Raw genomic sequence first — 19,261 nt, forward strand, 5'->3', positions numbered from 1 at the left:
GGGACGCGACGCGGCGCCGGCGTCACCAGCACGTACCCGGCGTCAAGGTCGCCATGGCAACATACCGGAGGAGACGCCAGAAGCCGCGTCGCGGCCCCAGGCCACAACGCGCATGCGTACAGGTCAATCATCCTCCCCATTTGGCCGTACATGGATTCAATACAAAAGAATAGAACAAAACATAAAAAAATGAATGAAAAAATAGAAAAATAGAATAATCACATACCATGGGCACAATTAATAGCATAGAACATGAGAAACACCATTACATATTAATATGAAGTCTAGAACATATTATCCAATAACATCGTGGAAAGTCCTGATATACAAATTTGGACACAGACATCTCACGCATTACAGCATGAGTATACCTTAGGTACTATAGACATTAACACCGGTAATACCACAGACCATATACAGATTATCATATGATATATATATCCAAACTCATTCGTTCATAACACATTGAATAGCACATAAGACGAATTGTTCCATGGATTGTAGATATCGCACAGTGAGTAATGCATGATAAATAGTCGTGTCCACACAGATAAACAACTTAAGATCCAATGGTTCACCCGATATGACTCCACGATGTATAGTCTTGATATGATGGTATAGATGTCCCATACTGTATTGGACAAATGTCCAGACTTCAAATTCAGCTAAGAATGTTCTCCAATACATGACCCAATGCTGGAGTGAATATTAAATACGTGGCTCTCCACTGTTCTGCACCGCCTTATATCTCCTCTCTCATCTCTGTCTATCGCCCTACACGTCCCCTCCGTTCTACAAATGACCTAAGACTAACATCCCCCGTAATCCGAACCTCGCACCTCCGTCTCCAAGACTTCTCTCGTGCTGCTCCAGCTCTCTGGAATGCACTTCCCCAGACGATCAGACTGATACCTAGCCCTGACCTATTCAAGCGCGCTTTGAAAACCCATCTCTTCAAACAAGCCTATCACATCAACTACTCAGCAAGCTAACTTTGCCCTGTTCCCTCCTTCCAAATATTATTCTGAATCTGCACCCTACTATTCATCTGTCTCCACACCCTTCATGCACATGATAACTGCACTTGATACATGTCTATTGCACTTAAACACATGGGCTGATGACCGGATCATGCAGCTTTATATGAAAATCCCTATTATAATTGCCAGACCTGAATTAACAAGCATTTCTCACCTACTGTGTCCCCCCATTTCCTTGTAGATTGTAAGCTTGCGAGCAGGGACCTCACTCCTAATGTCATTGTTTGAATTGTCTTAACTTGTATTGAATTTATTGTCTGTACATGTCCCCGCTTAATTGTAAAGTGCTGCGGAATATGTTGGCGCTATATAAATAAAAAATTATTATTATTATTATTATTATTATTATTATCATGGCAGTTTACAGGGAAAAGTTTTCAATTACCAATAATCACGCCTCAGTTAAACCTCATTGGGCTACGATAATGCCACTGCGCAAAGATGAACCAACTGTGGTGATCAAGGGCTTCCCACTTCCAAGGCAGAACTTGTTTAAGCCATGTTGAGTTCCAAATCACCACTAGCCCTCCCACGCTGCTTCCAGGCATCCTGGGCTTCCTCATGCTAAGGGCTCAGGAAAAACAATTTTTGGCAATTATAGGCAGATTGCCTCACTCTCTCCTTCTGCTCCAGGAAACAAACATCAATCCACTGCTGTGAGAAGCAAGGCTTTTCTTCCATGCTGGCAGGAGCTAAGACTGTCATTTGCATACCATGGATTAAGTCTCCAGAGAAACCAACAAAAATTGCCAAAGCTGACTGTATTCCAAGTCATTATGGCGGGGTATTGGGAAACGTTTTCAATTAGCAATAATCACGCCTCGGTTAAACCTCATGGGCTACGATATTGCCACTGCGCAAAGTTGAAAGAACTGTTGTGACCAAGGCCTTCCCGCTTCCAAAGCAGAGCTTGTTTAAGCTATGGTGAGTTCCAAATCCTCACTAGCCCTCCCACACTGCTTCCAGGCATCCTGGGCTTCGGCATTCTAAGGGCTCAGTTAAGATGTAATTTTTGGCAATTACAGGTAGATCGCCTCACTCTCTTCTTCTGCTCCAGGCAGCAAACACCAACCCATTGCTTTGGGAAGCAAGGCTTCTCTTCCACACTGGAAGGAGCTAAGACAGTCATTTGCATACAATGGATTAAGTCTCCTGAGAGACCAAAAAAAATTGCAAAAGTTGACTGTATTTCAAGTAATCATGGCGGGGTATTGGGAAAAGTTTTCAATTACCAATAATCACGCCTCAGTTAAACCTCATTGGGCTACGATAATGCCACTGCGCAAAGATGAACCAACTGTGGTGATCAAGGGCTTCCCACTTCCAAGGCAGAACTTGTTTAAGCCATGTTGAGCTCCAAATCACCACTAGCCCTCCCACGCTGCTTCCAGGCATCCTGGGCTTCCTCATGCTAAGGGCTCAGGAAAAACAATTTTTGGCAATTACAGGCAGATTGCCTCACTCTCTCCTTCTGCTCCAGGAAACAAACATCAATCCACTGCTGTGAGAAGCAAGGCTTATCTTCCACGCTGGCAGGAGCTAAGACTGTCATTTGCATACCATGGATTAAGTCTCCTGAGAGACCAACAAAAATTGCCAAAGCTGACTGTATTCCAAGTCATTATGGCGGGGTATTGGGAAAAGTTTTCAATTAGCAATAATCACGCCTTGTTTAAACCTCATGGGCAACGATATTGCCACAGCGCAAAGATGAAAGAACAGAAGTGACCAAGGGCTTCCCGCTTCCAAGGCAGAACATTTTAAGCTATGGTGAGTTCCAAATCACCACTAGCCCTCCAAGCTGCTTCCAGGCATCCTTGGCTTCCACATTCTAAGGGCTCAGTTAAGAAGTAATTTTTAGCAATTACAGGCAGATTGCCTCACTTTTGCCTTCTGCTCCAAGAAACAAACAACAATCCATTGCTGTGAGAAGCAAGGCTTTTCTTCCACACTGAGAGAACCTAAGACTGTCATTTGCATACCATAGATTAAGTCTCCTGAAAGACCAACAAAAATTGCCAAAGCTGACTGTATTTCAAGTCATCATGGTGGGGTATTGGGAAAAGTTTTCAATTAGCAATAATCACGCCTTGGTTAAATCTCATGGGCAACGATATTGCCACAGCGCAAAGATAAAAAAACAGAAGTGAAAAAGGGCTTCCCGCTTTCAAGGCAGAACATTTTAAGCCATGGTGAGTTCCAAATCACCACTAGCCCTCCACGCTGCTTCCAGGCATCCTTGGCTTACACATTCTAAGGGTTCAGTTAAGATGTAATTTTTGGCAATTACAGGCAGATTGCTTCACTTTCGCCTTCTGCTCCAAGAAACAAACATCAATCCATTGCTGTGAGAAGCAAGGCTTTCATTTCACACTGGGAGAAGCTAAGACTTTCATTTCCATACCATGGATTAAATCTCCTGAGAGACCAAAAAAAATTGCCAAATGTGACTGTATTTCAAGTCAACGTGGCAGGGTATTGGAAAAAGTATTGAATTAGCAATAATCACGCCTCGGTTAAACCTCATGGGCTACGATATTGCCACTGCGCAAAGATTAAGGAACAGAAGTGACCAAGGGCTTCCTGCTTCCAAGGCAGAACTTGTTTAAGCCATGGTGAGTTCCAAATCACCACTAGCCCTCCACGCTGCTTCCAGGCATCCTGGGCTTCCACATTCTGCGGGATCAGGAAAGATGAAATTTTTAGCAATTACTGGCAGATAGCCTCACTCTCGCCTTCTGCTCCAAGAAACAAACATCAATCCATTGCTGTGAGAAGCAAGGCTTTTCTGCCACACTGGGAGGAGCTAATACTTTCATTTGCATACCATGGATTAAGTCTCCTGAGAGACCAACAAAAATTGCCAAAGCTGACTGTATTTCAAGTCATCATGGCAGGGTATTGGGAAAAGTTTTCAATTAGCAATAATCACGCCTCGGTTAAACCTCATGGGCTACGATATTGCCACAGCGCAAAGATGAAAGAACAGAAGTGACCAAGGGCTAACCGCTTCCAAGGCAGAACTTTTTAAGCCATGGTGAGTTCCAAATCACCAATAGCCCTCCACGCTGATTCCAGGCATCCTGGGCTTCCACATTCTAAGGGCTCAGTTAAGATGTAATTTTTGGCAATTACAGGCAGATTGCCTCACTCTCGCCTTCTACTCCAAGAAACAAACATCAATCCATTCCTGTGAGAAGCAAGGCTTTTCTTCCACACTGGGAGGACCTAAGACTGTCATTTGCATACCACAGATTAAGTCTCCTGAGAGACCAACAAAAATTGCCAACGCTAACTATATTTCAAGTCATCATGGTGGGGTAATGCGAAAAGTTTTCAATTAACAATAATCACGCCTCGGTTAAACCTCATGGGCTACGATATTGTCACTGCGCAAAGTTAAAAGAACTGTTGTGACCAATGCCTTCCTGCGTCCAAAGCAGAGCTTGTTTAAGCTACGGTGAGTTACAAATTCTCACTAGCCCTCCCACACTGCTTCCAAGCATCCTGAGCTTCCACATTCTAAGGGCTCAGTTAAGATGAAATTTTAGGCAATTACAGGCAGATTGCCTCACTCTCTCCATCTGCTTCAGGCAACAAACATCAATCCATTGCTGTGAGAAGCAAGGCTTTTCTTCCATGCTGGGAGGAGCTAAGACTCTGTTATTTGCATACAATGGATTAAGTCTCCTGAGAGACCAACAAAAATTGCCAAAGCTGACTGTATTTCAAGTCATCATGGCGGGGTATTGGGAAAAGTTTTCAATTAGCAATAATCACGCCTCGGTTAAACCTCATGGGCTACGATATTGCCACTGCGCAAAGTTGAAAGAACTGTTGTGATCAATGCCTTCCTGCTTCCAAAGCAGAGCTTGTTTAAGCTACGGTGAGTTACAAATTCTCACTAGCCCTCCCACAAAGCTTCCAGGCATCCTGGGCTTCCACATTCTGAGGGCTCAGGAAAGATGTAATTTTTGGCAATTACAGGCAGATTGCCTCACTCTCGCCTTATGCTCCAAGAAACAAACATCAATCCATTGCTGTGAGAAGCAAGGCTTTTCTTCCACACTGGGAGAAGCTAAGAATGTCATTTGCATTCCATGAATTAAGTCTCCTGAGAGACCAACAAAAATTGCCAAAGCTGACTGTATTTCACGTCATCATGGCTGGGTATTGGGAAAAGTTTTCAATTAGCAATGATAAGCCTCGGTTAAACCTCATGGGCTACGATATTGCCACATCGCAAAGATGAAGGAACAGAAGTGATCAAGGGCTTCCCGCTTCCAAGGCAGAACTTGTTTAAGCTATGGTGAGTTCCAAATCACCACTAGCCCTCCCACGCTGCTTCCAGACATGCTGGGCTTCCACATGCTAAGGGATCAGGAAAAACAATTTTTGGCAATTACAGGCAGATTGCCTCACTCTCTCCTTCTGCTCCAGGAAACAAACATCAATCCACTGCTGTGAGAAGCAAGGCTTTTCTTCCATGCTGGCAGGAGCTAAGACTGTCATTTGCATACCATGGATTAAGTCTCCTGAGAGACCAACAAAAATTGCCAAAGCTGACTGTATTTCAAGTCATCATGGCGGGGTATTGGGAAAAGTTTTCAATAAGCAATAATCACGCCTTGGATAAACCTCATGGGCAACAATATTGCCACAGCGCAAAGATGAAAGAACAGAAGTGACCAAGGGCTTCCCGCTTCCAGGGCAGAACATTTTAAGCCATGGTGAGTTACAAATTCTCACTAGCCCTCCCACAAAGCTTCCAGGCATCCTGGGCTTCCACATTCTAAGGGTTCAGTTAAGATGTAATTTTTGGCAATTACAGGCAGATTGCCTCACTCTCGCCTTCTGCTCCAAGAAACAAACATCAATCCATTGCTGTGAGAAGCAAGGCTTTTCTTCCACACTGGGAGGACCTAAAGGGGTTTTACACTAAGCAATATCGCTAGCAATATCGCTAAAACGTCACTGGTTTTGTGACGTTATAGCGATATTGCTAGCGATATCGCTATGTGTGATACTTACCTCCGACTGGCTCCCCCGCTGCTCATCGCTGATCGCGCGAGAATGTCCGGCTCCATTTCTCGTCGGGCGCTTCCTGATGGGCTTCCTGCTGTGACGTCCAGCGATGCGTGGAAGCGGGCGGGAGGACGCCAGGATTGCTGTGTGTGAAAGGTAAGTATCGTCCGCTGCGTCGCTGCTGCATCGCTGTGAGATCATTCTGTATGAAAGCTCACTAGCGATCATTTAGCGATGCACCAGCGATCCTGACCGGGTCGGATCGCTGGTTGAATCGCAGGTGCATCGCTAAATGTAAAAGGGCCTTTAGACTGTCATTTACATACCATAGATTAAGTCTCCTGAGAGACCAACAAAAATTGCCAAAGCTGATTGTATTTCAAGTCATCATGATGGGGTATTGGGAAAAGTTATCAATTAGCAATAATCACGCCTCGGTTAAACCTCATAGGCTACGATATTGCCACTGTGCAAAGTTGAAAGAACTGTTGTGACCAATGCCTTCCTGCTTCCAAAGCAGAGCTTGTTTAAGCTATGGTGAGTTACAAATTCTCACTAGCCCTCCCACACTGCTTCCAGGCATTCTGAGCTTCCACATTCTAAGGGCTCAGTTAAGATGAAATTTTTGGCAATTACAGGCAGATTGCCTCACTCTCTCCTTCTGCTTCAGGCAACAAACATCAATCCATTGCTGTGAGAAGCAAGGCTATTCTTCCACGCTGGGAGGAGCTAAGACTCTGTTATTTGCATACCATAGATTAAGTCTCCTGAGAGACCAACAAAAATTGCCAAAGCTGACTGTATTTCAAGTCATCATGGCGGGGTATTGGGAAAAGTTTTCAATTAGCAATAATCACGCCTCGGTTAAACCTCATGGGCTACGATATTGTCACTGCACAAAGTTGAAAGAACTGTTGTGACCAATGCCTTCCCGCTTCCAAATCAGAGCTTGTTTAAGCTACAAATTCTCAATAGCCCTTCCACACTGCTTCCAGGCATCGTGAGCTTCCACATTCTAAGGGCTCAGTTAAGATGATATTTTTGGCCATTACAGGCAGATTGCCTCACTCTCTCCTTCTGCTCCAAGAAACAAACATCAATCCATTGCTGTGAGAAGCAAAGCTTTTCTTCCACACTGGGAGGACCTAAGACTGTCATTTGCATACCATAGATTAAGTCTCCTGAGAGACCAACAAAAATTGCCAAAGCTGACTGTATTTCAAGTCATCATGGCGGGGTATCGGGAAAAGTTTTCAATTAGCAATAATCACGCCTCGGTTAAACCTCATGGACTATGATCTTGCCACTGCGCAAAGTTGAAAGAACTGTTGTGACCAATGCCTTCCTGCTTCCAAAGCAGAGCTTGTTTAAGCTACGGTGAGTTACAAATTCTCACTAGCCCTCCCACACTGCTTCCAGGCATCCTGGGCTTCCACATTCTGAGGGCTCAGGAAAGATGTAATTTTTGGCAATTACAGGCAGATTGCCTCACTCTCGCCTTCTGCTCCAAGAAACAAACATCAATCCATTGCTGTGAGAAGCAAGGCTTTTCTTCCACACTGGGAGAAGCTAAGACTGTCATTTGCATTCCATGAATTAAGTCTCCTGAGAGACCAACAAAAATTGCCAAAGCTGACTGTATTCCAAGTCATTATGGCGGGGTATTGGGAAAAGTTTTCAATTAGCAATAATCACGCCTTGGATAAACCTCATGGGCAACAATATTGCCACAGCGCAAAGATGAAAGAACAGAAGTGACCAAGGGCTTCCCGCTTCCAGGGCAGAACATTTTAAGCCATGGTGAGTTACAAATCACCACTAGCCCTCCACGCTGCTTCCAGGCATCCTTGGCTTACACATTCTAAGGGTTCAGTTAAGATGTAATTTTTGGCAATTACAGGCAGATTGCCTCACTCTCGCCTTCTGCTCCAAGAAACAAACATCAATCCATTGCTGTGAGAAGCAAGGCTTTTCTTCCACACTGGGAGAACCTAAGACTGTCATTTACATACCATAGATTAAGTCTCCTGAGAGACCAACAAAAATTGCCAAAGCTGACTGTATTTCAAGTCATTATGGTGGGGTATTGGGAAAAGTTTTCAATTAGCAATAATCACACCTCGGTTAAACCTCATAGGCTACGATATTGCCACTACGCAAAGTTGAAAGAACTGTTGTGACCAATGCCTTCCTGCTTCCAAAGCAGAGCTTGTTTAAGCTATGGTGAGTTACAAATTCTCACTAGCACTCCCACACTGCTTCCAGGCATTCTGAGCTTCCACATTCTAAGGGCTCAGTTAAGATGACATTTTTGGCAATTACAGGCAGATTGCCTCACTCTCTCCTTCTGCTCCAGGCAACAAACATCAATCCATTGCTGTGAGAAGCAAGGCTTTTCTTCCACGCTGGGAGGAGCTAAGACTCTGTTATTTGCATACAATGGATTAAGTCTCCTGAGAGACCAACAAAAATTGCCAAAGCTGACTGTATTTCAAGTCATCATGGCGGGGTATTGGGAAAAGTTTTCAATTAGCAATAATCACGCCTCGGTTAAACCTCATAGGCTACGATATTGCCACTGCGCAAAGTTGAAAGAACTGTTGTGACCAATGCCTTCCTGCGTCCAAAGCAGAGCTTGTTTAAGCTATGGTGAGTTACAAATTCTCACTAGCCCTCCCACACTGCTTCCAGGCATCCTGGGCTTCCACATTCTGAGGGCTCAGGAAAGATGTAATTTTTGGCAATTACAGGCAGATTGCCTCACTCTCGCCTACTGCTCCAAGAAACAAACATCAATCCATTGCTGTGAGAAGCAAGGCTTTTCTTCCACACTGGGAAGACCTAAGACTGTCATTTGCATACCATAGATTAAGTCTCCTGAGAGACCAACAAAAATTGCCAAAGCTGACTGTATTTCAAGTCATCATGGCGGGGTATTGGGAAAAGTTTTCAATTAGCAATAATCACGCCTCGGTTAAACCTCATGGACTATGATCTTGCCACTGCGCAAAGTTGAAAGAACTGTTGTGACCAATGCCTTCCTGCTTCCAAAGCAGAGCTTGTTTAAGCTACGGTGAGTTACAAATTCTCACTAGCCCTCCCACACTGCTTCCAGGCATCCTGGGCTTCCACATTCTGAGGGCTCAGGAAAGATGTAATTTTTGGCAATTACAGGCAGATTGCCTCACTCTCGCCTTCTGCTCCAAGAAACAAACATCAATCCATTGCTGTGAGAAGCAAGGCTTTTCTTCCACACTGGGAGAAGCTAAGACTGTCATTTGCATTCCATGAATTAAGTCTCCTGAGAGACCAACAAAAATTGCCAAAGCTGACTGTATTCCAAGTCATTATGGCGGGGTATTGGGAAAAGTTTTCAATTAGCAGTAATCACGCCTTGGATAAACCTCATGGGCAACAATATTGCCACAGCGCAAAGATGAAAGAACAGAAGTGACCAAGGGATTCCCGCTTCCAGGGCAGAACATTTTAAGCCATGGTGAGTTACAAATCACCACTAGCCCTCCACGCTGCTTCCAGGCATCCTTGGCTTACACATTCTAAGGGTTCAATTAAGATGTAATTTTTGGCAATTACAGGCAGATTGCCTCACTCTCGCCTTCTGCTCCAAGAAACAAACATCAATCCATTGCTGTGAGAAGCAAGGCTTTTCTTCCACACTGGGAGGACCTAAAGGGGTTTTACACTAAGCAATATCGCTAGCAATATCGCTAAAACGTCACTGGTTTTGTGACGTTATAGCGATATTGCTAGCGATATCGCTATGTGTGATACTTACCTCCGACCGGCTCCCCCGCTGCTCATCGCTGATCGCGTGAGAATGTCCGGCTCCATTTCTCGTCGGGCGCTTCCTGCTGGGCTTCCTGCTGTGACGTCCAGCGATGCGTGGAGGCGGGCGGGAGGACGCCAGGATCGCTGTGTGTGAAAGGTAAGTATCGTCCGCTGCGTCGCTGCTGCATCGCTGTGAGATCATTCTGTATGAAAGCTCACTAGCGATCATTTAGCGATGCACCAACGATCCTGACCGGGTCGGATCGCTGGTTGAATCGCTGGTGCATCGCTAAATGTAAAAGGGCCTTTAGACTGTTATTTACATACCATAGATTAAGTCTCCTGAGAGACCAACAAAAATTGCCAAAGCTGACTGTATTTCAAGTCATCATGACGGGGTATTGGGAAAAGTTTTCAATTAGCAATAATCACGCCTCGGTTAAACCTCATAGGCTACGATATTGCCACTGCGCAAAGTTGAAAGAACTGTTGTGACCAATGCCTTCCTGCTTCCAAAGCAGAGCTTGTTTAAGCTATGGTGAGTTACAAATTCTCACTAGCCCTCCCACACTGCTTCCAGGCATTCTGAGCTTCCACATTCTAAGGGCTCAGTTAAGATGAAATTTTTGGCAATTACAGGCAGATTGCCTCACTCTCTCCTTCTGCTTCAGGCAACAAACATCAATCCATTGCTGTGAGAAGCTAGGCTATTCTTCCACACTGGGAGGAGCTAAGACTCTGTTATTTGCATACCATAGATTAAGTCTCCTGAGAGACCAACAAAAATTGCCAAAGCTGACTGTATTTCAAGTCATCATGGCGGGGTATTGGGAAAAGTTTTCAATTAGCAATAATCACGCCTCGGTTAAACCTCATGGGCTACGATATTGCCACTGCGCAAAGTTGAAAGAACTGTTGTGACCAATGCCTTCCTGCTTTCAAAGCAGAGCTTGTTTAAGCTACGGTGAGTTACAAATTCTCACTAGCCCTCCCACACTGCTTCCAGGCATCCTGGGCTTCCACATTCTGAGGGCTCAGGAAAGATGTAATTTTTGGCAATTACAGGCAGATTGCCTCACTCTCGCCTTCTGCTCCAAGAAACAAACATCAATCCATTGCTGTGAGAAGCAAGGCTTTTCTTCCACACTGGGAGAAGCTAACACTGTCATTTGCATTCCATGAATTAAGTCTCCTGAGAGACCAACAAAAATTGCCAAAGCTGACTGTATTCCAAGTCATCATGGCGGGGTATTGGGAAAAGTTTTCAATTAGCAATAATCACGCCTTGGATATACCTCATGGGCAACAATATTGCCACAGCGCAAAGATGAAAGAACAGAAGTGACCAAGGGCTTCCCGCTTCCAGGGCAGAACATTTTAAGCCATGGTGAGTTACAAATCACCACTAGCCCTCCACGCTGCTTCCAGGCATCCTTGGCTTACACATTCTAAGGGTTCAGTTAAGATGTAATTTTTGGCAATTACAGGCAGATTGCCTCACTCTCGCCTTCTGCTCCAAGAAACAAACTTCAATCCATTGCTGTGAGAAGCAAGGCTTTTCTTCCACACTGGGAGAACCTAAGACTGTCATTTACATAACATAGATTAAGTCTCCTGAGAGACCAACAAAAATTGCCAAAGCTGACTGTATTTCAAGTCATCATGGTGGGGTATTGGGAAAAGTTTTCAATTAGCAATAATCACGCCTCGGTGAAACCTCATAGGCTACGATATTGCCACTGCGCAAAGTTGAAAGAACTGTTGTGACCAATGCCTTCCTGCTTCCAAAGCAGAGCTTGTTAAAGCTATGGTGAGTTACAAATTCTCACTAGCCCTCCCACACTGCTTCCAGGCATTCTGAGCTTCCACATTCTAAGGGCTCAGTTAAGATGAAATTTTTGGCAATTACAGGCAGATTGCCTCACTCTCTCCTTCTGCTCCAGGCAACAAACATCAATCCATTGCTGTGAGAAGCAAGGCTATTCTTCCACGCTGGGAGGAGCTAAAACTCTGTTATTTGCATATCATAGATTAAGTCTCCTGAGAGACCAACAAAAATTGCCAAAGGTGACTGTATTTCAAGTCATCATGGCGGGGTATTGGGAAAAGTTTTCAATTAGCAATAATCACGCCTCGGTTAAACCTCATGGGCTACGATATTGTCACTGCGCAAAGTTGAAAGAACTGTTGTGACCAATGCCTTCCCGCTTCCAAATCAGAGCTTGTTTAAGCTACGGTGAGTTACAAATTCTCAATAGCCCTTCCACACTGCTTCCAGGCATCCTGAGCTTCCACATTCTAAGGGCTCAGTTAAGATGAAATTTTTGGCCATTACAGGCAGATTGCCTCACTCTTTCCTTCTGCTTCAGGCAACAAACATCAATCCATTGTTGTGAGAATCTAGGCTTTTCTTCCACGCTGGGTGGAGGTAAGACTCTGTTATTTGCATACAATGGATTAAGTCTCCTGAGAGACCAACAAAAATTGCCAAAGCTGACTGTATTTCAAGTCATCATGGCGGGGTATTGGGAAAAGTTTTCAACTAGCAATAATCCCGCCTCGGTTAAACCTCATGGGCTACGATATTGCCACTGCGCAAAGTTGAAAAAACTGTTGTGACCAATGCCTTCCTGCTTCCAAAGCAGAGCTTGTTTAAGCTACGGTGAGTTACAAATTCTCACTACGCCTCCCACACTGCTTCCAGGCATCCTGGGCTTCCACATTCTGATGGCTCAGGAAAGATGTAATTTTTGGCAATTACAGGCAGATTGCCTCACTCTCGCCTTCTGCTCCAAGAAACAAACATCAATCCATTGCTGTGAGAAGCAAGGCTTTTCTTCCACACTGGGAGGACCTAAGACTGTCATTTACATACCATAGATTAAGTCTCCTGAGAGACCAACAAAAATTGCCAAAGCTGACTGTATTTCAAGTCATCATGGCGGGGTATTGGGAAAAGTTTTCAACTAGCAATAATCCCGCCTCGGTTAAACCTCATGGGCTACAATATTGCCACTGCGCAAAGTTGAAGAAACTGTTGTGACCAATGCCTTCCTGCTTCCAAAGCAGAGCTTGTTTAAGCTACGGTGAGTTACAAATTCTCACTAGCCCTCCCACACTGCTTCCAGGCATTCTGAGCTTCCACATTCTAAGGGCTCAGTTAAGATGAAATTTTTGGCAATTACAGGCAGATTGCCTCACTCTTTCCTTCTGCTCCAGGCAACAAACATCAATCCATTGCTGTGAAAAGCAAGGCTATTCTTCCACGCTGGGAGGAGCTAAGACTCTGTTATTTGCATACCATAGATTAAGTCTCCTGAGAGACCAACAAAAATTGCCAAAGCTGACTGTATTTCAAGTCATCATGGCGGGGTATTGGGAAAAGTTTTCAATTAGCAATAATCACGCCTCGGTTAAACCTCATGGGCTACGATATTGCCACTGCGCAAAGTTGAAAGAACTGTTGTGACCAATGCCTTCCTGCTTTCAAAGCAGAGCTTGTTTAAGCTACGGTGAGTTACAAATTCTCACTAGCCCTCCCACACTGCTTCCAGGCATCCTGGGCTTCCACATTCTGAGGGCTCAGGAAAGTTGTAATTTTTGGCAATTACAGGCAGATTGCCTCACTCTCGCCTTCTGCTCCAAGAAACAAACATCAATCCATTGCTGTGAGAAGCAAGGCTTTTCTTCCACACTGGGAGGACCTAAGACTGTCATTTGCATACCATAGATTAAGTCTCCTGAGAGACCAACAAAAATTGCCAAAGCTGACTGTATTACAAGTCATCATGGCGGGGTATTGGGAAAAGTTTTCAATTAGCAATAATCACGCCTCGGTTAAACCTCATGGGCTATGATATTGTCACTGCACAAAGTTGAAAGAACTGTTGTGACCAATGCCTTCCCGCTTCCAAATCAGAGCTTGTTTAAGCTACGGTGAGTTACAAATTCTCAATAGCCCTTCCACACTGCTTCCAGGCATCCTGAGCTTCCACATTCTAAGGGCTCAGTTAAGATGAAATTTTTGGCCATTACAGGCAGATTGCCTCACTCTCTCCTTCTGCTCCAAGAAACAAACATCAATCCATTGCTGTGAGAAGCAAGGCTTTTCTTCCACACTGGGAGGACCTAAGACTGTCATTTGCATTCCATGAATTAAGTCTCCTGAGAGACCAACAAAAATTGCCAAAGCTGACTGTATTCCAAGTCATTATGGCGGGGTATTGGGAAAAGTTTTCAATTAGCAATAATCACGCCTTGGATAAACCTCATGGGCAACAATATTGCCACAGCGCAAAGATGAAAGAACAGAAGTGACCAAGGGCTTCCCGCTTCCAGGGCAGAACATTTTAAGCCATGGTGAGTTACAAATCACCACTAGCCCTCCACGCTGCTTCCAGGCATCCTTGGCTTACACATTCTAAGGGTTCAGTTAAGATGTAATTTTTGGCAATTACAGGCAGATTGCCTCACTCTCGCCTTCTGCTCCAAGAAACAAACATCAATCCATTGCTGTGAGAAGCAAGGCTTTTCTTCCACACTGGGAGAACCTAAGACTGTCATTTACATACCATAGATTAAGTCTCCTGAGAGACCAACAAAAATTGCCAAAGCTGACTGTATTTCAAGTCATCATCGTGGGGTATTGGGAAAAGTTTTCAATTAGCAATAATCACGCCTCGGTTAAACCTCATAGGCTACGATATTGCCACTGCGCAAAGTTGAAAGAACTGTTGTGACCAATGCCTTCCTGCTTCCAAAGCAGAGCTTGTTTAAGCTATGGTGAGTTACAAATTCTCACTAGCCCTCCCACACTGCTTCCAGGCATTCTGAGCTTCCACATTCTAAGGGCTCAGTTAAGATGAAATTTTTGGCAATTACAGGCAGATTGCCTCACTATCTCCTTCTGCTCCAGGCAACAAACATCAATCCATTGCTGTGAGAAGCAAGGCTTTTCTTCCACGCTGGGAGGAGCTAAGACTCTGTTATTTGCATACAACGGATTAAGTCTCCTGAGAGACCAACAAAAATTGCCAAAGCTGACTGTATTTCAAGTCATCATGGTGGGGTATTGGGAAAAGTTTTCAATTAGCAATAATCACGCCTCGGTTAAACCTCATGGACTATGATCTTGCCACTGCGCAAAGTTGAAAGAACTGTTGTGACCAATGCCTTCCTGCTTCCAAAGCAGAGCTTGTTTAAGCTACGGTGAGTTACAAATTCTCACTAGCCCTCCCACACTGCTTCCAGGCATTCTGAGCTTCCACATTCTAAGGGCTCAGTTAAGATGAAATTTTTGGCAATTACAGGCAGATTGCCTCACTCTCGCCTTCTGCTCCAAGAAACAAACATCAATCCATAGCTGTGAGAAGCAAGGCTTTTCTTCCACGCTGGGAGGAGCTAAGACTCTGTTATTTGCATACAATGGATTAAGTCTCCTGAGAGACCAACAAAAAATGCCAAAGCTGACTGTATTTCAAGTCATCATGGCGGGGTATTGGGAAAAGTTTTCAATTAGCAATAATCACGCCTCGGTTAAACCTCATAGGCTACGATATTGCCACTGCGCAAAGTTGAAAGAACTGTTGTGACCAATGCCTTCCTGCATCCAAAGCAGAGCTTGTTTAAGCTATGGTGAGTTACAAATTCTCACTAGCCCTCCCACACTGCTTCCAGGCATTCTGAGCTTCCACATTCTAAGGGATCAGTTAAGATGAAATTTTTGGCAATTACAGGCAGATTGCCTCACTCTCTCCTTCTGCTCCAGGCAACAAACATCAATCCATTGCTGTGAGAAGCAAGGCTATACTTCCACGCTGGGAGGAGCTAAGACTCTGTTATTTGCATACCATAGATTAAGTCTCCTGAGAGACCAACAAAAATTGCCAAAGCTGACCGTATTTCAAGTCATCATGGCGGGGTATTGGGAAAAGTTTTCAATTAGCAATAATCGCGCCTCGGTTAAACCTCATGGGCTACGATATTGCCACTGCGCAAAGTTGAAAGAAATGTTATGACCAATGCCTTCCTGCTTTCAAAGCAGAGCTTGTTTAAGCTACGGTGAGTTACAAATTCTCACTAGCCCTCCCACACTGCTTCCAGGCATCCTGGGCTTCCACATTCTGAGGGCTCAGGAAAGATGTAATTTTTGGCAATTACAGGCAGATTGCCTCACTCTCGCCTTATGCTCCAAGAAACAAACATCAATCCATTGCTGTGAGAAGCAAGGCTTTTCTTCCACACTGGGAGAAGCTAAGACTGTCATTTGCATTCCATGAATTACGTCTCCTGAGAGACCAACAAAAATTGCCAAAGCTGACTGTATTTCACGTCATCATGGCGGGGTATTGGGAAAAATTTTCAATTAGCAATGATAAGCCTCGGTTAAACCTCATAGGCTACGATATTGCCACATCGCAAAGATGAAGGAACAGAAGTGATCAAGGGCTTCCCGCTTCCAAGGCAGAACTTGTTTAAGCTATGGTGAGTTCCAAATCACCACTAGCCCTCCCACGCTGCTTCCAGACATGCTGGGCTTCCACATGCTAAGGGATCAGGAAAAACAATTTTTGGCAATTACAGGCAGATTGCCTCACTCTCTCCTTCTGCTCCAGGAAACACACATCAATCCACTGCTGTGAGAAGCAAGGCTTTTCTTCCAAGCTGGCAGGAGCTAAGACTGTCATTTGCATACCATGGATTAAGTCTCCTGAGAGACCAACAAAAATTGCCAAAGCTGACTGTATTTCAAGTCATCATGGCGGGGTATTGGGAAAAGTTTTCAATAAGCAATAATCACGCCTTGGATAAACCTCATGGGCAACAATATTGCCACAGCGCAAAGATGAAAGAACAGAAGTGACCAAGGGCTTCCCGCTTCCAGGGCAGAACATTTTAAGCCATGGTGAGTTACAAATCACCACTAGCCCTCCACGCTGCTTCCAGGCATCCTTGGCTTACACATTCTAAGGGTTCAGTTAAGATGTAATTTTTGGCAATTACAGGCAGATTTCCTCACTCTCGCCTTCTGCTCCAAGAAACAAACATCAATCCATTGCTGTGAGAAGCAAGGCTTTTCTTCCACACTGGGATGACCTAAAGGGGTTTTACACTAAGCAATATCGCTAGCAATATCGCTAAAACGTCACTGGTTTTGTGACGTTATAGCGATATTGCTAGCGATATCGCTATGTGTGATACTTACCTCCGACCGGCTCCCCCGCTGCTCATCGCTGATCGCGCGAGAATGTCCGGCTCCATTTCTCGTCGGGCGCTTCCTGCTGGGCTTCCTGCTGTGACGTCCAGCGATGCGTGGAGGCGGGCGGGAGGACGCCAGGATCGCTGTGTGTGAAAGGTAAGTATCGTCCGCTGCGTCGCTGCTGCATCGCTGTGAGATCATTCTGTATGAAAGCTCACTAGCGATCATTTAGCGATGCACCAGCGATCCTGACCGGGTCGGATCGCTGGTTGAATCGCTGGTGCATCGCTAAATGTAAAAGGGCCTTTAGACTGTCATTTACATACCATAGATTAAGTCTCCTGAGAGACCAACAAAAATTGCCAAAGCTGACTGTATTTCAAGTCATCATGACGGGGTATTGGGAAAAGTTTTCAATTAGCAATAATCACGCCTCGGTTAAACCTCATAGGCTACGATATTGCCACTGCGCAAAGTTGAAAGAACTGTTGTGACCAATGCCTTCCTGCTTCCAAAGCAGAGCTTGTTTAAGCTATGGTGAGTTACAAATTCTCACTAGCCCTCCCACACTGCTTCCAGGCATTCTGAGCTTCCACATTCTAAGGGCTCAGTTAAGATGAAATTTTTGGCAATTACAGGCAGATTGCCTCACTCTCTCCTTCTGCTTCAGGCAACAAACATCAATCCATTGCTGTGAGAAGCAAGGCTATTCTTCCACGCTGGGAGGAGCTAAGACTCTGTTATTTGCATACCATAGATTAAGTCTCCTGAGAGACCAACAAAAATTGCCAAAGCTGACTGTATTTCAAGTCATCATGGCGGGGTATTGGGAAAAGTTTTCAATTAGCAATAATCACGCCTCGGTTAAACCTCATGGGCTACGATATTGACACTGCGCAAAGTTGAAAGAACTGTTGTGACCAATGCCTTCCTGCTTTCAAAGCAGAGCTTGTTTAAGCTACGGTGAGTTACAAATTCTCACTAGCCCTCCCACACTGCTTCCAGGCATCCTGGGCTTCCACATTCTGAGGGCTCAGGAAAGATGTAATTTTTGGCAATTACAGGCAGATTGCCTCACTCTCGCCTTCTGCTCCAAGAAACAAACATCAATCCATTGCTGTGAGAAGCAAGGCTTTTCTTCCACACTGGGAGAAGCTAAGACTGTCATTTGCATTCCATGAATTAAGTCTCCTGAGAGACCAACAAAAATTGCCAAAGCTGACTGTATTCCAAGTCATCATGGCGGGGTATTGGGAAAAGTTTTCAATTAGCAATAATCACGCCTTGGATATACCTCATGGGCAACAATATTGCCACTGCGCAAAGATGAAAGAACAGAAGTGACCAAGGGCTTCCCGATTCCAGGGCAGAACATTTTAAGCCATGGTGAGTTACAAATCACCACTAGCCCTCCACGCTGCTTCCAGGCATCCTTGGCTTACACATTCTAAGGGTTCAGTTAAGATGTAATTTTTGGCAATTACAGGCAGATTGCCTCACTCTCGCCTTCTGCTCCAAGAAACAAACTTCAATCCATTGCTGTGAGAAGCAAGGCTTTTCTTCCACACTGGGAGAACCTAAGACTGTCATTTACATAACATAGATTAAGTCTCCTGAGAGACCAACAAAAATTGCCAAAGCTGACTGTATTTCAAGTCATCATGGTGGGGTATTGGGAAAAGTTTTCAATTAGCAATAATCACGCCTCGGTGAAACCTCATAGGCTACGATATTGCCACTGCGCAAAGTTGAAAGAACTGTTGTGACCAATGCCTTCCTGCTTCCAAAGCAGAGCTTGTTAAAGCTATGGTGAGTTACAAATTCTCACTAGCCCTCCCACACTGCTTCCAGGCATTCTGAGCTTCCACATTCTAAGGGCTCAGTTAAGATGAAATTTTTGGCAATTACAGGCAGATTGCCTCACTCTCTCCTTCTGCTCCAGGCAACAAACATCAATCCATTGCTGTGAGAAGCAAGGCTATTCTTCCACGCTGGGAGGAGCTAAAACTCTGTTATTTGCATATCATAGATTAAGTCTCCTGAGAGACCAACAAAAATTGCCAAAGGTGACTGTATTTCAAGTAATCATGGCGGGGTATTGGAAAAAGTTTTCAATTAGCAATAATCATGCCTCGGTTAAACCTCGTGGGCTACGATATTGTCACTGCACAAAGTTGAAAGAACTGTTGTGACCAATGCCTTCCCGCTT

General features: G+C 44.6%; 39 non-coding genes and 1 pseudogene across 39 annotated transcripts; all 40 read right to left on the reverse strand.

Moving 5' to 3' along the window:
* Nucleotides 1–1,334: 1,334 nt before the first annotated feature.
* On the reverse strand, nucleotides 1,335–1,483 carry LOC141062754 (U4 spliceosomal RNA; annotated as a pseudogene).
* Nucleotides 1,484–1,764: 281 nt separating this feature from the next.
* Nucleotides 1,765–1,905, reverse strand: LOC141061774 (U4 spliceosomal RNA). Its single transcript, XR_012223604.1, has one exon. It is a non-coding gene; the product is annotated as a U4 spliceosomal RNA (small nuclear RNA).
* Nucleotides 1,906–2,188: 283 nt separating this feature from the next.
* LOC141062640 (U4 spliceosomal RNA) lies at nucleotides 2,189–2,330 on the reverse strand. Its single transcript, XR_012224387.1, has one exon. It is a non-coding gene; the product is annotated as a U4 spliceosomal RNA (small nuclear RNA).
* Nucleotides 2,331–2,611: 281 nt separating this feature from the next.
* Nucleotides 2,612–2,752, reverse strand: LOC141062227 (U4 spliceosomal RNA). The gene has a single exon (XR_012224015.1). It is a non-coding gene; the product is annotated as a U4 spliceosomal RNA (small nuclear RNA).
* Nucleotides 2,753–3,033: 281 nt separating this feature from the next.
* Nucleotides 3,034–3,174, reverse strand: LOC141062263 (U4 spliceosomal RNA). The gene has a single exon (XR_012224047.1). It is a non-coding gene; the product is annotated as a U4 spliceosomal RNA (small nuclear RNA).
* A 281-nt stretch (nucleotides 3,175–3,455) lies between these two features.
* On the reverse strand, nucleotides 3,456–3,596 carry LOC141062505 (U4 spliceosomal RNA). Its single transcript, XR_012224266.1, has one exon. It is a non-coding gene; the product is annotated as a U4 spliceosomal RNA (small nuclear RNA).
* Nucleotides 3,597–3,878: 282 nt separating this feature from the next.
* Nucleotides 3,879–4,019, reverse strand: LOC141062998 (U4 spliceosomal RNA). The gene has a single exon (XR_012224691.1). It is a non-coding gene; the product is annotated as a U4 spliceosomal RNA (small nuclear RNA).
* Nucleotides 4,020–4,300: 281 nt separating this feature from the next.
* LOC141062342 (U4 spliceosomal RNA) lies at nucleotides 4,301–4,441 on the reverse strand. Its single transcript, XR_012224118.1, has one exon. It is a non-coding gene; the product is annotated as a U4 spliceosomal RNA (small nuclear RNA).
* A 285-nt stretch (nucleotides 4,442–4,726) lies between these two features.
* Nucleotides 4,727–4,867, reverse strand: LOC141062066 (U4 spliceosomal RNA). Its single transcript, XR_012223868.1, has one exon. It is a non-coding gene; the product is annotated as a U4 spliceosomal RNA (small nuclear RNA).
* A 283-nt stretch (nucleotides 4,868–5,150) lies between these two features.
* LOC141062589 (U4 spliceosomal RNA) lies at nucleotides 5,151–5,290 on the reverse strand. Its single transcript, XR_012224342.1, has one exon. It is a non-coding gene; the product is annotated as a U4 spliceosomal RNA (small nuclear RNA).
* A 281-nt stretch (nucleotides 5,291–5,571) lies between these two features.
* LOC141061756 (U4 spliceosomal RNA) lies at nucleotides 5,572–5,712 on the reverse strand. The gene has a single exon (XR_012223587.1). It is a non-coding gene; the product is annotated as a U4 spliceosomal RNA (small nuclear RNA).
* Nucleotides 5,713–6,402: 690 nt separating this feature from the next.
* On the reverse strand, nucleotides 6,403–6,543 carry LOC141062416 (U4 spliceosomal RNA). Its single transcript, XR_012224186.1, has one exon. It is a non-coding gene; the product is annotated as a U4 spliceosomal RNA (small nuclear RNA).
* A 285-nt stretch (nucleotides 6,544–6,828) lies between these two features.
* On the reverse strand, nucleotides 6,829–6,969 carry LOC141060870 (U4 spliceosomal RNA). The gene has a single exon (XR_012222785.1). It is a non-coding gene; the product is annotated as a U4 spliceosomal RNA (small nuclear RNA).
* Nucleotides 6,970–7,242: 273 nt separating this feature from the next.
* Nucleotides 7,243–7,383, reverse strand: LOC141061204 (U4 spliceosomal RNA). Its single transcript, XR_012223087.1, has one exon. It is a non-coding gene; the product is annotated as a U4 spliceosomal RNA (small nuclear RNA).
* Nucleotides 7,384–7,666: 283 nt separating this feature from the next.
* LOC141061891 (U4 spliceosomal RNA) lies at nucleotides 7,667–7,807 on the reverse strand. The gene has a single exon (XR_012223710.1). It is a non-coding gene; the product is annotated as a U4 spliceosomal RNA (small nuclear RNA).
* A 281-nt stretch (nucleotides 7,808–8,088) lies between these two features.
* Nucleotides 8,089–8,229, reverse strand: LOC141061956 (U4 spliceosomal RNA). Its single transcript, XR_012223769.1, has one exon. It is a non-coding gene; the product is annotated as a U4 spliceosomal RNA (small nuclear RNA).
* A 285-nt stretch (nucleotides 8,230–8,514) lies between these two features.
* LOC141061219 (U4 spliceosomal RNA) lies at nucleotides 8,515–8,655 on the reverse strand. The gene has a single exon (XR_012223101.1). It is a non-coding gene; the product is annotated as a U4 spliceosomal RNA (small nuclear RNA).
* A 283-nt stretch (nucleotides 8,656–8,938) lies between these two features.
* Nucleotides 8,939–9,079, reverse strand: LOC141061111 (U4 spliceosomal RNA). Its single transcript, XR_012223004.1, has one exon. It is a non-coding gene; the product is annotated as a U4 spliceosomal RNA (small nuclear RNA).
* Nucleotides 9,080–9,362: 283 nt separating this feature from the next.
* Nucleotides 9,363–9,503, reverse strand: LOC141062193 (U4 spliceosomal RNA). Its single transcript, XR_012223984.1, has one exon. It is a non-coding gene; the product is annotated as a U4 spliceosomal RNA (small nuclear RNA).
* Nucleotides 9,504–10,192: 689 nt separating this feature from the next.
* LOC141062800 (U4 spliceosomal RNA) lies at nucleotides 10,193–10,333 on the reverse strand. Its single transcript, XR_012224512.1, has one exon. It is a non-coding gene; the product is annotated as a U4 spliceosomal RNA (small nuclear RNA).
* A 285-nt stretch (nucleotides 10,334–10,618) lies between these two features.
* On the reverse strand, nucleotides 10,619–10,759 carry LOC141062078 (U4 spliceosomal RNA). The gene has a single exon (XR_012223879.1). It is a non-coding gene; the product is annotated as a U4 spliceosomal RNA (small nuclear RNA).
* Nucleotides 10,760–11,042: 283 nt separating this feature from the next.
* On the reverse strand, nucleotides 11,043–11,183 carry LOC141061696 (U4 spliceosomal RNA). The gene has a single exon (XR_012223533.1). It is a non-coding gene; the product is annotated as a U4 spliceosomal RNA (small nuclear RNA).
* A 281-nt stretch (nucleotides 11,184–11,464) lies between these two features.
* LOC141060945 (U4 spliceosomal RNA) lies at nucleotides 11,465–11,605 on the reverse strand. The gene has a single exon (XR_012222853.1). It is a non-coding gene; the product is annotated as a U4 spliceosomal RNA (small nuclear RNA).
* A 285-nt stretch (nucleotides 11,606–11,890) lies between these two features.
* Nucleotides 11,891–12,031, reverse strand: LOC141061020 (U4 spliceosomal RNA). The gene has a single exon (XR_012222921.1). It is a non-coding gene; the product is annotated as a U4 spliceosomal RNA (small nuclear RNA).
* A 285-nt stretch (nucleotides 12,032–12,316) lies between these two features.
* Nucleotides 12,317–12,457, reverse strand: LOC141062957 (U4 spliceosomal RNA). The gene has a single exon (XR_012224654.1). It is a non-coding gene; the product is annotated as a U4 spliceosomal RNA (small nuclear RNA).
* A 283-nt stretch (nucleotides 12,458–12,740) lies between these two features.
* Nucleotides 12,741–12,881, reverse strand: LOC141061070 (U4 spliceosomal RNA). Its single transcript, XR_012222966.1, has one exon. It is a non-coding gene; the product is annotated as a U4 spliceosomal RNA (small nuclear RNA).
* Nucleotides 12,882–13,166: 285 nt separating this feature from the next.
* On the reverse strand, nucleotides 13,167–13,307 carry LOC141062091 (U4 spliceosomal RNA). The gene has a single exon (XR_012223891.1). It is a non-coding gene; the product is annotated as a U4 spliceosomal RNA (small nuclear RNA).
* Nucleotides 13,308–13,590: 283 nt separating this feature from the next.
* On the reverse strand, nucleotides 13,591–13,731 carry LOC141062828 (U4 spliceosomal RNA). Its single transcript, XR_012224537.1, has one exon. It is a non-coding gene; the product is annotated as a U4 spliceosomal RNA (small nuclear RNA).
* Nucleotides 13,732–14,014: 283 nt separating this feature from the next.
* On the reverse strand, nucleotides 14,015–14,155 carry LOC141061893 (U4 spliceosomal RNA). The gene has a single exon (XR_012223712.1). It is a non-coding gene; the product is annotated as a U4 spliceosomal RNA (small nuclear RNA).
* Nucleotides 14,156–14,436: 281 nt separating this feature from the next.
* LOC141061596 (U4 spliceosomal RNA) lies at nucleotides 14,437–14,577 on the reverse strand. Its single transcript, XR_012223443.1, has one exon. It is a non-coding gene; the product is annotated as a U4 spliceosomal RNA (small nuclear RNA).
* Nucleotides 14,578–14,862: 285 nt separating this feature from the next.
* On the reverse strand, nucleotides 14,863–15,003 carry LOC141061616 (U4 spliceosomal RNA). The gene has a single exon (XR_012223461.1). It is a non-coding gene; the product is annotated as a U4 spliceosomal RNA (small nuclear RNA).
* A 285-nt stretch (nucleotides 15,004–15,288) lies between these two features.
* On the reverse strand, nucleotides 15,289–15,429 carry LOC141060960 (U4 spliceosomal RNA). Its single transcript, XR_012222866.1, has one exon. It is a non-coding gene; the product is annotated as a U4 spliceosomal RNA (small nuclear RNA).
* Nucleotides 15,430–15,714: 285 nt separating this feature from the next.
* On the reverse strand, nucleotides 15,715–15,855 carry LOC141062862 (U4 spliceosomal RNA). The gene has a single exon (XR_012224567.1). It is a non-coding gene; the product is annotated as a U4 spliceosomal RNA (small nuclear RNA).
* Nucleotides 15,856–16,138: 283 nt separating this feature from the next.
* On the reverse strand, nucleotides 16,139–16,278 carry LOC141062526 (U4 spliceosomal RNA). The gene has a single exon (XR_012224285.1). It is a non-coding gene; the product is annotated as a U4 spliceosomal RNA (small nuclear RNA).
* Nucleotides 16,279–16,559: 281 nt separating this feature from the next.
* On the reverse strand, nucleotides 16,560–16,700 carry LOC141061757 (U4 spliceosomal RNA). Its single transcript, XR_012223588.1, has one exon. It is a non-coding gene; the product is annotated as a U4 spliceosomal RNA (small nuclear RNA).
* A 689-nt stretch (nucleotides 16,701–17,389) lies between these two features.
* On the reverse strand, nucleotides 17,390–17,530 carry LOC141062801 (U4 spliceosomal RNA). Its single transcript, XR_012224513.1, has one exon. It is a non-coding gene; the product is annotated as a U4 spliceosomal RNA (small nuclear RNA).
* A 285-nt stretch (nucleotides 17,531–17,815) lies between these two features.
* LOC141060924 (U4 spliceosomal RNA) lies at nucleotides 17,816–17,956 on the reverse strand. Its single transcript, XR_012222834.1, has one exon. It is a non-coding gene; the product is annotated as a U4 spliceosomal RNA (small nuclear RNA).
* A 283-nt stretch (nucleotides 17,957–18,239) lies between these two features.
* Nucleotides 18,240–18,380, reverse strand: LOC141061547 (U4 spliceosomal RNA). The gene has a single exon (XR_012223398.1). It is a non-coding gene; the product is annotated as a U4 spliceosomal RNA (small nuclear RNA).
* Nucleotides 18,381–18,661: 281 nt separating this feature from the next.
* Nucleotides 18,662–18,802, reverse strand: LOC141060946 (U4 spliceosomal RNA). Its single transcript, XR_012222854.1, has one exon. It is a non-coding gene; the product is annotated as a U4 spliceosomal RNA (small nuclear RNA).
* Nucleotides 18,803–19,087: 285 nt separating this feature from the next.
* Nucleotides 19,088–19,228, reverse strand: LOC141062007 (U4 spliceosomal RNA). The gene has a single exon (XR_012223816.1). It is a non-coding gene; the product is annotated as a U4 spliceosomal RNA (small nuclear RNA).
* Nucleotides 19,229–19,261: the final 33 nt, after the last annotated feature.

The sequence above is a fragment of the Dendrobates tinctorius genome, unplaced genomic scaffold (genome assembly GCF_039654945.1).
Source record: "Dendrobates tinctorius isolate UK_male_01 unplaced genomic scaffold, ASM3965494v1 ptg000245l, whole genome shotgun sequence".
Classification (NCBI taxonomy): domain Eukaryota; kingdom Metazoa; phylum Chordata; class Amphibia; order Anura; family Dendrobatidae; genus Dendrobates; species Dendrobates tinctorius.